This window comes from Periplaneta americana, chromosome 17 (genome assembly GCF_040183065.1).
Source record: "Periplaneta americana isolate PAMFEO1 chromosome 17, P.americana_PAMFEO1_priV1, whole genome shotgun sequence".
Classification (NCBI taxonomy): Eukaryota; Metazoa; Arthropoda; class Insecta; order Blattodea; family Blattidae; genus Periplaneta; species Periplaneta americana.
Genome location: NC_091133.1, coordinates 91,025,081 through 91,042,164, shown reverse-complemented (window position 1 = coordinate 91,042,164; position 17,084 = coordinate 91,025,081). Strand labels below are relative to the sequence as shown.

Below are 17,084 nucleotides of genomic sequence, written 5' to 3'. Positions count from 1 at the left end.
TGACTCATGTTTAAGATCAGGGATGAACATTCGTTCATTTGATGTAATAGTGTTTGTAACAATTAAATAAACAAAGCACCTCAGTGAGGGAAAAAATAGTTTTTAATTGGTTATTTTACGACGCTCTATCAACTATTACGATTCTCTAGCGTCTGAGTGAGATAAAGGTGATGATAATGTCGGTGAAATGAGTCCAGCGCTGAAAGTTACCCAGCATTTTCTCCTGATGGGTTGAGCGAAAACCACAATAAACATCTCCAACAGGTAACTTGTCCCAACCAGAATTTGAACCCGAGCTCGCTCATTTCACTGTCAGGCATGCTAACCGTGACTCCACAGCGGCGGAATAAGAAAGTTATTAAAACAATAACTGACATCTGAACGGCGCAGCGAATTTCCGACGCCAAAATACTAGCAGATCAACATGACTTGTGGACACTCGTTATTATAAAAGCTTCTGCTATGAGAAATGCCGAAAATATTAATACGTGTCTCGTTCATATGCTGTGAGAACGAAGAAATGAATCTTTATTTTCATTTTATAGTCCAACTCCTAAAAAAATTATTAAATGCTTAGGGACCTAAACTTACACCGAGAATCTTAACGAAGTACTCTTTACGTAAAGTTGACACCTTACTTAATTGTAGTTTAAAGAGTAATTCTATGGAAGAGAACAAAGAACTTCAGTATGTCTTCATTTAGACGCAACAATGAATTGGTTTCTTCTCTTATTGTAATGAACAGATTCATTTTCAAGTAGGGTACATGGTACATACAGAAATCTGGGGAGAAGTTACATAAGAAAGAATGCTTCTGTAAGCGACGTTTTAAAAAGGAAGAAACTTTTTCTATTCATAAGTCCTCTGCGAAAGAATGGGAGTCATATCTTAAGGCGATATGATTTATGACTATATAAATAAAAATGTGGCGTTACGTAGCCTATAGTACATAGGGAAGAGCACCATTAGCTCCAAAAAAATTCAGTCCAGCACCAAGTAAATATAAACTGAAATAGAAAAGAGCGTAGAATACTAGTAAGCCATTAGACACTAAGAGGCATCATAAATCAAGGGCTACTGTAGGCTTATTCATAACGTCATCATTATTATTGAGATCAAGGCGGGGTTTCGAGCCTCTCAAGTAGTCTCCTGTTTATAAATTTGCGTGCTTCTACCAACATAGTAGCTTAAAATATTAGAAGTGAAATACTTGAGCAGTCTGAAGTGTACCGTGTTCTGAATATAAATATAGTCTAGTATATACAATCACGAAGCTCATTACATATAAATATGCATCCATAGATAGTTGCTAACCACTAGGATCGCAACTATCGCCTCATTACAGACAATGCGAAATAGTACCGGCACAGTCTATTGTTCCTAGCACCCTCACAACTCAAGCTTCGTAACTGTATATACTATACTGTGATATAAATATACATGGATAAACCAGCCACAGTTTCCGCACACCTTCGGCGAACATGGTCGTGAGTTCGAAATTCGCGTTTACACTGACTGATTTCTTGGACGATCGTTAATACTTGCAGATTCTAGATGCTGACTTAACCATTCCCCATATTTATTGGTCATATATGTAGAAGAAGTGTTACAAATATGGAATACCATTTTGTTTTTTGTTTTGGAACTTACATGTTTTGAATACCGAACGTAAAATATCGTCCTATTTATTGCTGAATGTCCCTATAAATGGTACATCGGACTTAGAAGTTCGCAAGATGTTAAAAACTGTTTGAAAAAAAATAATTTCCTCAAAATCTAACATATTTTATTCATAAAAATGGAGACGCAAATATGGAATACTATTAACAAGTTACTAGACCAGTAGTGTCAGAGTTGTAAGCTTCGGAACCGGTTGTGGAGCTAGAGACGTCCAGTCGGAGCGTGAACTTGCTTATGTCTGTGGAAGCACCGGAGCACATAACGAGTTATAGTGGAGCGCTCCACTCCGTTTAGGCTCTGTCTGACAACGCTGTACTAGACTAAGAAAATTGCAAAGTCAAAATGGCCTCTACTAAGAAACGCACAGAACAAACATTCAGCATCTTTATTAAAAGACGTTTTTCTAATCGTAATAGAGAGGAACAGAGATTAAGGCTGTTTCAGAATAAGGTTCTTAGAAAAATATTTGGGGCTAAAAGAGATGAAGTTACAGGAGAATGGAGAAAGTTACACAACGCAGAACTGCACGCATTGTATTCTTCACCTGACCTAATTAGGAACATTAAATCCAGATGTTTGAGATGGGCAGGGCATGTAGCACGTATGGGGGCATCCAGAAATACATATAGTGTGTTAGTTTAGTTGGGAGGCTGGAGTAAAAAAAAAAAAAAAACACCTTTGGGTAGGGCGAGACGTAGATGGGAGGATAATATTAAAATGGATTTGAGGTAGGTGGGATATGGATTAATTTTGCACAGAATAGGGACCGATGGCGGGCTTATGTGAGAGCGGCAATGAACCTGCGGGTTTCTTAAAAGCCATTTGTAAGGAAGTAAGTAGATACTCGATCCAGATTAATCGTCTCTCACGCCTTTTCTCGAACTTGTTTTATGACTTCTTGCATTGCCTTTTCATTCCACTGTTTTCTAAGTTTGTTGGAAGATGAGATTTTTGCCTGCACGTAAGTGTAATAAATAAATATAACACGATTCACTCCATAAGAGTATTTATCTAATAACTAATTTTTATGTATTTCTGTGATAAAGCTACTTCTATCGTTAATTATGTAAGTATTTATAGTTATTGCAAATCAATAACATAGCAAATAGTTACATGTTGAAACTCTGAGCTTTGAATAGGGTTTTTACATTTGCTTTGGTAGGCAGTAGATATAGGCCTACTTTATCTCTATCCTTTGTATTCGTAAGATATACTCCTCATTTAAGAATGTAACGACACTACTGGTTTGTACTTTTGTGAACATAATATAACGAAATAGTGTTATTGGCATCATTCACAACCTATTAAAATTTTGCATCTTCGAGAGTAGCCTAGTATCTCTTTCGTATCTTTCATGTCTATGCCTTAAAAGATATTTCTTGTATTTTCGATCACATACTATAGCCTAATTGGATTTATGGACAAGTAGCAGCCGGAGGCACATAAAGTGACAACAGATTGTCCATCGTAGTTAGCATATGTGGTCATAAATGGAACTGGCCTGGGTTCAAATCCTGGTTGGGATAAGTTACCTGGTTGAGGTTTCTTCCGAAGTTTTTCCCTCGTCCAGTTCAAGCAGAGTTGGTGGGTAACTTTCGGCGTTGGACCTCGGAATCATTCTAGACATTTAACTGACGGTGTAAGATGAGGTGATAACATAGTCATAATGGAGCAATGGAGTAATGATCGATAGAGGTATCGAAAATAATCTCAGAAAATAAATACAAATGTTGGCCCATATAAAATCTGAAGGAACATGTCTCAGAACAAACTCATGTTCACTTTTACACGAAGTAATTTTAATGTATTATAGGCTATTTTATTATGGATAACTATATTCCATGAATTAGATATGATGCAAATTCTACAGATAAAATAGCGAAGTTACTCACCTCAAAATCCCTTCGTATGATAAAAATGATACTTCTTGAAGTAGGTTACTTCAGTAGCGGAACCTTTCCTCTTTCTGCTAAGTTCTTGGCTCTCATTTATATATTTGTCGGGACTCTAAAATGCAATCACTATCTTCCAACTCGTAGTATTTCAACTTAATTGAAGGGTTCAGAGCCATATTGCGCCAACCACCATTTATTGAAGCAAGGGTTAAAGTTAAGTGAATACTGTAGTTTAATGAAGATTGACATATAATTTAGTTTTAATGTGCATACTTTATATTACTTGCTATATGTTAGCACTTGTTTTGTACGTTTTTTTTTTAGATGTATGACGCTTGGCCCACTATGGCTCTAAATACCATAGTTTAGTGAAGATTGACATATCATTTAGTTTTAATGTGCATACTTTACATTATTTGCTATATGTTTAATTAATTTTAGCCTTTGTTTTCTCCATTATATATATGGCGCTTGGCCCACTATGACTTTAAATCCTTTTATATATATATATATATATATATATATATATATATATGGCGCTTGGCCCACTATGGCTTTAAATCCTTCCATTGCAAGTTTATCTTTGATTTCCTCCACTAATTTATGTTTCTGCGTGTAAAAACGTTATATGATTTTTATATGCTCAGAAGTATTTTAACACTCGCTGAAGGGTACGGCTACATACAAAAGTAGTTGCTACAGTTTAGTGTAATACGCTGGATTTTGAATTCGTAAAATATAAAACTTTCCATTGTTTATAGATACTTCTCTCACAACTGATTCCAGGAGGCTACTACGTTTTTCCACTTACATTTTGTTAGAAAATATAAGTCAATGAAGTTATCAAGTAGCAGAGAAATCCATACACTCACAGACTAATTTTACATTGCTAGATAAAATATAGGCCTACTTTATTGAATATCGTATCCCAGGCATTTCCAACTGCTGACTCTGTGACGTCACACGTCTCTGCTCTCGAGCTCCTTGAGAGGAGAAGCATAGGTAAAAGGGCAATGTGTAGGGAGTGGCAGTGGAAGGGATGGAGATGTTTAAATAGCGGAGACACAACATTACCCTCCCTCACGTGCTCTTCCAGCTCTGCTCCGGGAGGGAAAACGCGCTCCGACGTCACAGGTTGGCCAGTTGGAAATGACTGTGCGAAGCCTATACATTAATATTACACTCTTGGAATATAACTAATTTGTGTATATGCTTGCCTAAGAGCCTTATCGTACGCAGTTACTCTGTGGTGCTTCTCAGTACCGTGACCGCAAACTTAACATTGGTTTAAATGGAGGAATTCACACATGAGCGACATCCGAGCCACTGTGAATGTTGGTGACTGACTCTCGCCAGGCTACAAGCTTCATAACAAATAATTGGAACTGTTCATACAGAGCGGTCAGTGAAGTTAATAAGCCGTGCTAATCAGCAGTGCATTCTAACCACACAAAAGCACCACTTGAAAGCATTACTAAGTGACTTATTGTGAAACGGGAATTCACACCGCAATTGAAAACGTCATGCTATAAGGTAACATTTGTTGTAGTAAGAGAAAAGAAGTAAATAAAAAGGTTTTTTAAAATTATAGTAATTAAAGATTTTCATTAGGTTGTCTCTTGTCCCTTTAAAAGTATATGACGAAATTGAATAAAAAATACAAGATTCGTCAGGAAAACGGGCGATTTTAAAGTACGCGATACACGAGTACGGTAGCAGATACAAAGTGCTGCTGTCTGTCGTTAAATTGCCAAAGCTATGCCATTTACCTAGCACTAAACGTCGCCATGGAGCAGTGGAACGGTGTAGAAGTGCATTTGAAATAAATTCAAGAACAGTTCTTCTTCCATCCGATTGTTTTCTTTTCACAGCTGATAATGTGGCCTAAAAGTTTGTAATCCATACTTTGATGGCATCAGCACTAGGCACACGATCATGACGTCTAAGATTGAAATACCTACGAAATATTTTTTAGCAGCGTCAACTGTCATTATTTTCAACGCATTGATTGCAAAAGCACGCTGTGCACCGTTCCACTGCTCCATGATTAATTGTTTAAATGGTATAGCTTGAGAAATATAATTACAGATCAGAGCACCTTCTATCTGCTAAAATACTTGTGTACCGTCAACGGAATAAAAAGGTTACTGTAAGTGTCTGCCTAATAACAATTGACGAGACCTTCGCTATGTTCTATCTGACGTAAAATTAAAATGTATTTAATTCTTTGTAGCACAAATTATTATTTTTTTTTTAATTTCATGGATCATAACAAAGCTTCGAACAATTTATTTGAACAATTTCAAAACATAAATGGCACCTCTATGTATACTCAAGAGGTGGTTCACTGGTGGAATATCTGTGACATAAAATTTAGAAATAAAGAAAACGACGGTTCTTCTGAACAGCCACTATGGTGCAAAGGGTTAAAATTAATTTAGGCAGAGTTTAGAGAAATGGAGGAGAATCATTGCGAGATAAGTTTATCTTATTATAATGAGGCTCGATATATTATACAGCTAGCTTATAATTGTTTTGAGAGAAGTATTTTCATTCAAAATTTGAGTTTTAAAATGAGTTTGAATTTATTGAAATAACAAATTAGACTGCAGCCTATATACATATTTAAAATACATAGATTGCTCCCAAAAGGGGAAATGTTTGTGCTTGGGGCAGTTTCAGTTAGATAATAAAGTACTAGAAGTTAAATGTGTTATAATATCGGCCAAATTACAATTTTAGGCGGAAATTGAGAACAATATCACTAATTGAAAGAAAAGAAAAAAGATCTATAAAAAAAAGTTAAATGCTGGACGGCTTCAATTTGCATAAACGTAATATTTAATTATCTTGCTGAAATTACATTAAGTTTATCGGTACTTATACAGAGAGAGGCAGCGAAAAGTTACCGCACTATGCAGGGGACGTCGGGGAACAGATTGGCCGCAATCCATTGCTCGACTCACCGGTAAGCTGTAGCAACGCGGACGGGCCAGGCGTTCATTGTCATTATGGTAGGCCTAAAATTCCCGAGTGGTGGGGATTGAGTGCGCGGACAACGGGAAGCGTACGGGGTGTTTAGTTGTCGAGTGGAGTTACAAATAACACAAAATAATGTTCAATAACAAGTGTAGTAATGCAGCACTACGTAATAACATGCGCTCAACAAACACGTCCCCTGCTTAGTGCGGTAACTTTTCGCTATCTCTCTCTGTATTTAATTCTGGATATATTTTAATAAAATATTTTTACAGTGTTGATCCATAATACTAACAAGGGAAGTACCCCAGCTCGAACGGCTAAAACCGAGTATAAATGCGTTTAAAATACAGAGTTGTGCTTGTTCTACCACCCATCAAGTTTATTTACCTGTAAAACTCCGCAGTCGTGTACAATCAATGATGAAGAATAACGAATCTAATGACTAGAGAAGCACAAATGGCTGAAGAAACAACATCGTGTAACAGACAGTTATGACAAGCAGATCAACAAAATACATAAATGAGGTATTATGTGGCAAGAAGCTACACGGCATTTGCTTTAAATAATATACGAGTATGGGTATTTCAAAAGTCAGTTCAAACATTAAACCGCTATAAATATTATAATATGAGATAAGGAAAAAACAAAAACATCACAGTGTTGGGCAAACAACGGGGTTTACAAAACATTGGGAAGATTTGCGCCGTTCTCTTGTTCAACGTACAGCATTCTGTCTGCTACACCATGCACAGCATTTTGCAGATAATGTCTTGGAATATTGACAGTTTCTTGCGAGATGGCATTTTTCAGTTGCAGTAGGGTTGTTGGATGTGTGAGGAAAACTCGTTCTTTAAGGTAATCCCACAACCAAATGTCGGCCGGATTGAAATCTGGAGATCGTGAAGGCCACATGTTTGAAACGTTCCTACCGATGACTTTGGTCGGAAAACGAACCTTAATTGCGCTTGTTAACTCCATCATTAATTATTTTAGTAGGTTATTTTACGACGCTTTATCAATATCTTAGGTTATTTAGCGTCTGAATGAGATGAAGGTGATAATGCCGATGAAATGAGTCCGGGGTCCAGCACCGAAAGTTACCCAGCATTTGTTCATATTGAGTTGAAGGAAAACCCCGGAAAAAACCTCAACCAGGTAACTTGACCTTATCGGGAATCGAACCCGGGCCACCTGGTTTCCCGTCCAGACGCACTAACCGTTACTCTAAAGGTGTGGACAATAATGGAATAAAACAGACTGTTACAGTAAACGGAGAGCGCTACTACATCATGTTACAGAACTTCGTCATCCCTAGACTGAGGAATCACGATATGGAAAACATAAACTTCATGCAAGATGGCGCTCCATCCCACAATTCATTACGCAGATGTTTGGCGATCGTGTCATCAGTAGGCACTTTCCAACAATGTGACCTCCGCGATCTCCAGATTTCAATCCGGCCGACTTTTGGTTGTGGGGTTACCTTAATGAACGAGTTTTCCTCACACATCCAACAACCCTACTGCAACTGAAAAATGCCATCTCGCAAGAAACTGTCAATATTCCAAGACATTATCTGCAAAATGTTGTGCATGGTGTAGCAGATAGAATGCTGTACGTTGAACAAGAGAACGGCGCAAATCTTCCCAATGTTTTGTAAACCCCGTTGTTTGCCCAACACTGTGATGTTTTTGTTTTTTCCCTATCTCATATTATAATATTTATAGCGGTTTAATGTTTGAACTGACTTTTGAAATACCCTATACTCGTATATTATTTAAAGCAAATGTCGTGTAGCTTCTTGCCACATAATACCTCATTTATGTTTTTCGTGGATCTCCTTGTCATAACTGTCTGTTACACGGGGTTGTTTCTTCAGCGATTTGCGCTTCTCTAGTCATTAGATTCGTTATTCTTCATCATTGATTGTACACGACTGTGGAGTTTTACAGATAAATAAACTTGATGGGTGGTAGAACAAGCACAGCTCTGTATTTTAAACGCATTTATACTCGGTTTTAGCCGTTCGAGCTGGAGTACTTCCCTTGTAAGAATTAATTTGTCCGATTTTGTAGTGTAATTTGACTCAAGTAAAGGAGGCATAATTTTATGAAACTTTTCTTTCATCTTTACACTTAGAACGACTTTCATGAAAAAAAAAAGTTCAACAATTAAATCGTAACGTGTCTAATATTATGAACACAAAGTTCTGAAAAGAAATCAAACGTGTTGGGACAACAACATGTTTTGACAAACAAATTTTAATTATTAGTTTTAAAAACAAAAGACAACTGAATATGATGTAATTTCAGTTTTTTCCTTTAAATGTGTAGAAATTCGATCCGAACAAATGCAACTTTTCGTTCTGCAAAGGAATTTTACAATGTTACATATGTTCAGATCAAATATATACACATTTAAAGGAAGAAATTAAAATTCTTCCATTCATTTGTTATCATAATACACTGTTCTCCTAAATTGGCTGAGCATACTGGAAATTAAATCAGTGGCTTTCCCGAAACACGCTCTGGAATGTTTGATATAAAACAATTTTTATCTTGAAAAGGAAGCAAACATTAGCAACATTTTATTAAACGTTTTTGTTTGAAATATCTCAAAGAGTAACCCCCTGAAATTAATTGTATTACTTACGGTTTATTCTGTATATAAGTAAGACTGAATATTGTAAATATATTAGGTATTCTTAAAATAATATGAATGGGTAAACAATTTCGGAGAATTACAATTTTATAAATAGTTTTACGGACCCTGTTACAAACAAATATTAATGAAAAGTCTATATATCCCCTACATTATGAGCACTTCTATCATCTAGAATTAAATCGAAACGTGATACGAGTGTAAAAGCTTTGTTAAAGGTGTATGTGGGATTTTCTGGAAAATTGAGGTCCTGGAATGGATATTTATAACATAGCCGACAAAGATAGATGAAGAAACGTCACTGTATAGTCCCGCTCCATGCAAAATGGTATTCGAAATCACGGTGTCCCCTCCTGATGAATCAAATGCGCCAGAAGCGAGAGAACAAAACATATCTGAATAAAACAAATAACCCAAGCTGCGCAGCAAAAGTTGATGTATTGACGCTGCCGACCAAAGGACATAATCTTCTTCGGAATCCTTCCATATATCACCATAGCAAATAAGCTCACATAAAAATAGATGCATTGTTGTTTATACAAAAATTAAAAAGAAAAATAAAAAAATTTGGCATAGCATAGCAGCACAATTTGTACCACTGTTTTATACAAAAAGCCAGCCCCTTTCTTATGTTATTTAGGCATTTTTAAAAACTAAACAATCACTTTCTACAACATTTCCTTTCTTATGTTTGCCATTCAATAATAAAAAAAAAATCTTTCATATTTCAAATATAATATTTTCCAATCATTAACAATTTCAAATTCTAAACTTGCAGTACAGCCAAACTAATAAAATACTTATTTTAATGCTATCTTCATATTAGCTCGTTCGATTATCCTATTGTTCCAAACCACTACAAATTTCATAATCGTAAAAACTTTTGAAAAAGCATTCACCAAAAGTAAACTACATTCCACTCTAAACATGACTTGAAGCAAGTTTTTACCCGTTCGATGAAGAAGTGAAGATTTCTCAGTGAGTGTTAAGAATATAGTGCTACAAATCCTTTGTGCAAGTGAATGATAGATGCCATATTAGATTTGTGACAAAATGTTAGATATAAATATTGTCTAAGTACGTTCCTTTGCGCAGAGACTTTGGATTTGAACTTATCCTAAATAATTGTCCTTTTTTTTCAAAGTATTACTTAAACATTTATGACAAATATCATATAATCTCTCCGTCAGGAACGTATATTAAATTACATTTTGAAATAAATCAAATATGGCAGACGTTGCGCCAGCACTGGAATAGAACTGCAAAGTGTAACGATGTGAGAACTATCTGTATACTCTTGTAAAACTACAGTATGTGTATTAAATTCGATTATTTTTAAATGTTAGACATTTCTCTCAATGGATATTTAATTTTTTTTGCAATGAAAGCATTCACATTTCAGTATTACTTAATAGTTCAACTCCTAATGTCACTGTCAATATATAGAAAATATAACTTCGTGTTCACCGTTCCTAGGTGTAGTGGTAACTTCTATCCTAAATTATTTATTATTAATTTATGTGGCCAACATTCTTAAAACGAAAGGAAAGCAATTTTTTCAGAGTGTAATAAAATCAAATTTTTAATTGAGTACATAGGTTATGCATTTACTTCATGAATATCTATTTTACAGTGTATTCAAAGGAGTACGGCTAAATTCAGATTTGAGAAATGAAGACATATTTTTTTCTCCAGAAGTGAGCACGTGTATTTTCTTTGTATTAGGCCAAATATAATATTGAGTTAGTGATTATGATGCCGATTAAGATGATAATGAAAGTGATCATGTTGACGATAATGATGGTAATGAAAGTGATTATAATGCCGATAATGTTGGTAACGAATGATCATCATGTCGATAATGATGGTAACAAAAATGATCATGTTGACGATAATGATGGTAACGATAGTGATCACCAGGGAACGGATTTATATGGACTAAAAATATATGAAATATGTAAATATATATGTAGTTATTTTTACCAAAATATGGAATTAAATATGGATTTTTACCAAAATATGGAATTAAATATGGACTTAAAATTATAAAAAAATGACTATGTACGTTAAATATTGGTACATTTTAATCAAACTAAACAAAAAATATAATGGACGTACCTTATCTTCCAATGTAGTTTCAACAAAACACAATTTTTATTGTCTGTTACCATAACAATAGGTTACAAACATTTCTTTCAAGTGCTGAAAAGTGAATCTTCTTCTATTGTCTCTGAGGATAGATTTATACTGACTAAAAGAGCGTTCGACGTCACAAGAAGTAACTGGTACATAATTCAATTTCACAATGTCTGCTGGGGATAAGTCCAAGTTAATCTTCACTGTTGATTCACCACTCATCACAGCAACAACCTTTTGTAGTTCTTCATATCCAGGGTTTTTTGAAAGTACAGTGTCCACCTTAGCTCTTACTGCATCTGCAACTTTACCTCTACCACGATTCAGTTGTTCCACAGTACTATTTATAATTTCAAAACTTTCAGATAGTGAAAGGTGCCTATTTTGGAGACTTTTGAGCGTTTTTATGATGCATGAAAATGTATGCTGAATGTGAGCTAAGTCATTCTTCACACTTATGTCACAGGTAACTGTTTTCGCAGTATCAATTGAGACTGCATCTTCAGAGTCCAATGCAAGGAGAACATTGTTAATAGAGTCTATATGTTCGGCATAATATTCAACTGCTTCTAGCCATGTACCCCATCTAGTTAAAATTGGCTTTGGTGGCAATGGAATTTCAGGGTACATTTCTTTCAACACGTTAACTCTACTGGGAGCTTTGAGAAATACTTTTTTCACTGATGAAATCAACAAATCTACTTTAGGGAAATTGTCTCTGACCACTTCTGCCACACGATGAAATGCATGCGCCACACAAGTAAAATGAGTCAATTTAGGATATACAACAGATAATGCTTGTCCAGCTTTGACCATATAAGGGGCAGCATCGCTAATAAAGAATAACACATTATCGTACATAATACCCTTTGGCCACAGGATACCCATAGCTTCGTTGAACAGTTTAACTATAGTTTTGTTATTGCACTTTTCTAGAACATCACAATGTAAAAGAATTCGTTCAGAATATTGTTCACTTAACAAACCGATAACTACATTACCAACAAGTCTACCTTCTTTGTCGGGAGTCTCATCAATGGAAACCCAAATTGAACTATCTTTAATTTCATCTCTTATCTTCTGTATTGTCTCATCGTAGATGGATGGAGCATACGTCTTCCTAAGTGTTGACTCATCCGGGATTGTATGTTGAGTATATTTTTCAAGGAATTCCCTGAAGACCTTATTCTTTAGTTTGTAGAGAGGAATATCAGCAGAGATGAGAGAACGGCACAGGTCGATGTTAAACTCAGATCTTACATTCGATGTTGTTGGTTGTGTTAAAAACAATTGTCTCTGCTTGGAATTTAGTTGTTTGTTGGCCTGATGTTTACTAGTTGTAATGTGTTGTTGCACCAGGAACTTTTGTGTAGATGATAATGCACACTGACACAAATTACAAAATAATATTTTATTGTCAGTTGATAAACCATCTTCTTTAAATTCTGAAATGTAACTTGTTAGTTTTGATTTTAAATTGACTGAATGACGTACTTTTGGCATATTTACCGTCTTTATAGTATGATTTACAAAACTGAACCTATGTGTACTCTGACTGGCATTTAACTGTTGAGCTGCACAACTGAAGTCTGTTAAAAATTTTAAATTAAATTAATACAGTTTTGTAACTTACTTTCCCATTGTTGATAGGACTGCTAATTTTCAAATAACTCTGATGTTAAAGGGATTACTGAACATGTGTTTAAATCTCTATTGTTGAAATGTATTTTTAAAAGTTAATGGAATTTTGTTTTGTTTTATTGTTAAACCTAATATAATATGGACTGTTTTATATGAAATATGGAAAATATATGGAAATTAACGAAAATATGTACTAAACTCTAAAATATGGAAAAATATGGAAAATAAAAGTAGGATTTTTCAACCCTACACATTGTGAAACATAAAGATAATGCAAAATATAAATTATATTAGCTTTATAAGTAAATATGTATTTACATATAAATCCTTTCCCTGGTGATCACGTTGACAATAATGATGGTAATGAAAGTGATCATGTTGACGATAATGATGGTAATGAAAGTGATCATGATGCCGATAATGATAGTAATGGAAGTGATTGTGATGCCGATAAAGATGGGAATGAAAGTGATCATCATGCCGATAATGATAGTAATGAAAGTGATTATGATGCCGATGAAGATGGAAATGAAAGTGATCATCATGCCGATAATGATAGTAATGAAAGTGATTATGATGCCGATAAAGATGGTAATGAAAGTGATCGTGATGCTAATAATGATGATATTGGAAGTGATGATAATGATAATGGTGGCAATGAAAGTGCTTATGATGACTATGTTGGTAAATGATAACGTTAATGATGTTGAATATTGTAAGAATGATAATGATTATAATAATAATGAAGATGACGAAAAATAAGTAAGAAATCTTTAAATTATACAAATGTAACAATGATACGTATGTTTAAAATGAAGGGTAAAATAAGATCATACATTATGACAATTCATTCTTCTTGAGATTAATTTTGAAGTTTGGTGTATAAGTTTTTCATACACCAGGGCCAGCGTTTTGATCATGATTCGAAATGTGTTTGTTTCTAAACCTCGATACTCTGCAGTCAATAGTGCTTCAATTTACGTTCGTAAAACATTTCAAACGAATGATAATTTGTGTTCTTTCTTTCTTTATTTATTTCTGAAAACGTAATGTAATTGAGTTCCACTTAATCCCTACGTTGCTGGTTAATGGACATTGTCAAATACTACCTCTCTTGAGCTTTTCAAACCGTTACAGAATGAATTAAAAATGCTTGTTCTGTACTGACGGGCAGTGCAATATTGAAAAGCCTGTTTGGAAACAGTTATAATAGTCGGTATAAATCCATATTTCCGGGTCATTTCTCATTCAACTTTTATGCAGATGGTATTTATTTTCATACTACATGTTTTGAGACTCTAGTTTTACACTCATTACTGTTTACGATCTAACATCCTGTGCATTATCTGAATATAAATCTAATTTAGGAATTTAAATGTTTAGTACATTGTGTACGTGTAATTACAAATTTTAGTTTAAGATGTGATAAAATGAAATCTGTTTCTTCTCATTACGATTGGGTGAGTATTATCCGGTTAAAATTGTCTTATTGTATACATATATATATATATATTATTTCTATCTACTAGATAAATAAATTCAGAAGATAGGTATGGAACAATTCTTACGAAATTGCATTCTCGACAGGTTTTACAGTTAAAATACAGTTAGAACTAGTGAATGTAGCAGTAATATATTTATAAAGATTGGAAGATTGCTATCCTGCGGTATTTCTTATGTGAAACTATCCTAAACGATCATGCAGCGATCGGCAACAATGATAATAAAAAGCTGACGATATAAATTACCTTATTGTACGATGAAAAACATATGAAAATTGCGAGTGACGTATAGCACATATTACTTGGAATGCACAGCTTTCATCTTGCTGCTAATACTTTTCTTTATAAGATTTGCGAAACATGGACCAGATATCAATAAATGAGAAGCGGAGAAGTTGCGAAATATTCAGTCAGCAACCGAAATAATTCTCGAATGGAATCAAAAAATGATTAGGCGCTTACAAGGCTGTCTGAATGCAAATGGAATCTTATCTAACAGAAATATATTCCATATCGATTTAAGACAACTCGTTTAAAACTTAAGATAACAAGCTAAGATAAACTTTCCAGATATTTTTATGCATAATCGAGATGGATTTCATCATCTTATTAAGTTTATATTCGAAACCAAAGTATACTAATTATCTTACCATAATTGAGAAGTATTTTAAAATACTTTGAATGTGTGGGTAAAGGAATTAACTCTGAGTTCTACGAATCTCATACCGATAACTAGTTCGATTATCAGGTACATGTAGCTAAATGAATTAGACTACAAATTTTGATCTCCGCTTCTAGGAATGTAGCCCACGTTGTCCTGTTTCTGTGCCGAGATAATTATAGCAATTAATCTAGTATATATATTTTGTTTCTTTGAAGGCTGAACTAACAAAAAACTTGAAAAGTTTCGGTTCATTTTATGTTTAAAGTGCAGTAAATTACACCACAAGAATACTCTAAGTTTTTTCATTGATACAAGGATTAAAGTTTTTACTTATCCCTAGGTCCAATAAACCAAATCAATGAGTATGTCTCATGGATAGAATAATTTTTACATTGATTCATCATCTGGACGTTAGAATAGCAGTAGGTAGAAATGTATATGGGATATTCTATGTGAAAAATCTATACTCTGACTGTTTTGCATTGAAAGGCACATCAAAATTATTGTCAATTACCTACACGTTTTCCAACTTATTGTATTTCATTGACACTAGAAGATGAAGACTACATATCTTTGTTCCAAATTTTATGCAGAATAATTACTTTAACATATTTAGAGGAAAGTCTTACATCATATGATTATATGATATTTATTTGTCAACCAAACTTTACAGTTCATAGTTATGCTGAACCTTTACATTTCTGCTTTTCGATCCACCATCACTTTAAAATCTACCTACATACCATCCTTATTCATTGATTATTGATATAATTATTTTTATTATTAACACTCTATCCCTTTTCTTCACTATAATCTTATCTCAGTCTTATCTATTTGTTTTCCATTGTTTTGTGTTAATAAATTAATTTATTAAGTATTTTCCGTTTAATTCCTAACCTTCCGTTCTAAATGCATTGCTATCTATCCTCTTCTATTCACTCTGATAACTAGACTGTCTCCCTTCCTTTTCCCTTTTTCTTATTTAAGTATTACATATTCCTTCCATTAATTATTTGCGTTCTGTTTTCCCTGATTCTTAAATCCACCTACTCTTATTTCTTCTTTCCCAGCTATTTTTCCTACATTTTCATTTACTCTATTTCATAACACTTACAATTTAGATACAACATATATTTACCCTAGAGATTTGTGACTCAAGGAGAAGGATTTTTGCAAAGTCAAAAATCTACGACATGAATTTCTTAGTTTAATTTACCTTCTCCACGATGGAAACCATTAGAAGGATTTTTTTTGTAGTTGAAGTTAATCACCCTCATTGGAGCTTTACCTACAAGTCCAGAAGCTAATGGTGAGGATGGTAATCATATCCCTGTCAAGTGTGAAAGTTTGAAAATATTTTGAGATTTTAAACTTCCACAGTGTTTGTATTTAGAAGAATGGTGTCGGATTATTTATGGGGCGTAACATGCATAAAGCTTTGAACCTATTTGATTCCTTCATCATCAGGGTAACTTCGAAAAGCTCACCACACACTGGAAAACCTAAATCCCTTCTTTCAAAATGTTTATAATGATTATTTTTCGGAATTGTTGAAAATTAAAGAAATAATTTTAAGATGAGAAAAGTTTTTAATTAAAATTTATCAGTAAGCGTATTAAAGGAGAGAGTTTATTTTGCTTAAAACTAGAGATAGTGTATATTAAGAAATGTGGTAACATGTAAATATACGAGTATATCACAATAGTTATAAAATAAGTTTGAATTAACTACCTAAGGTATATCTTGTGTTTGAAGAAGTAATGAATGTCAAAAAATTATTTTCATGGATTAGTAACATTTCAACATAATTTCTACCAATTGAAATGTCTAACATTTAAAAATTAATACGAACATAGTTGCTGATATAAACCTACAGATCGTTGCTATGTTGTGCTTATATCAGTTTCGCAATTTAGATAACCT

The 17,084-nt window shown here is 34.0% G+C and overlaps 1 protein-coding gene across 6 annotated transcripts in view; it reads right to left on the bottom strand.

The window, feature by feature from the left end:
• LOC138692895 (neuronal acetylcholine receptor subunit alpha-7-like) overlaps positions 1 to 17,084 on the bottom strand; it is a 589,629-nt gene that overhangs the window by 80,891 nt on the left and 491,654 nt on the right. The gene's annotated exons all lie outside the window — the stretch shown is intronic.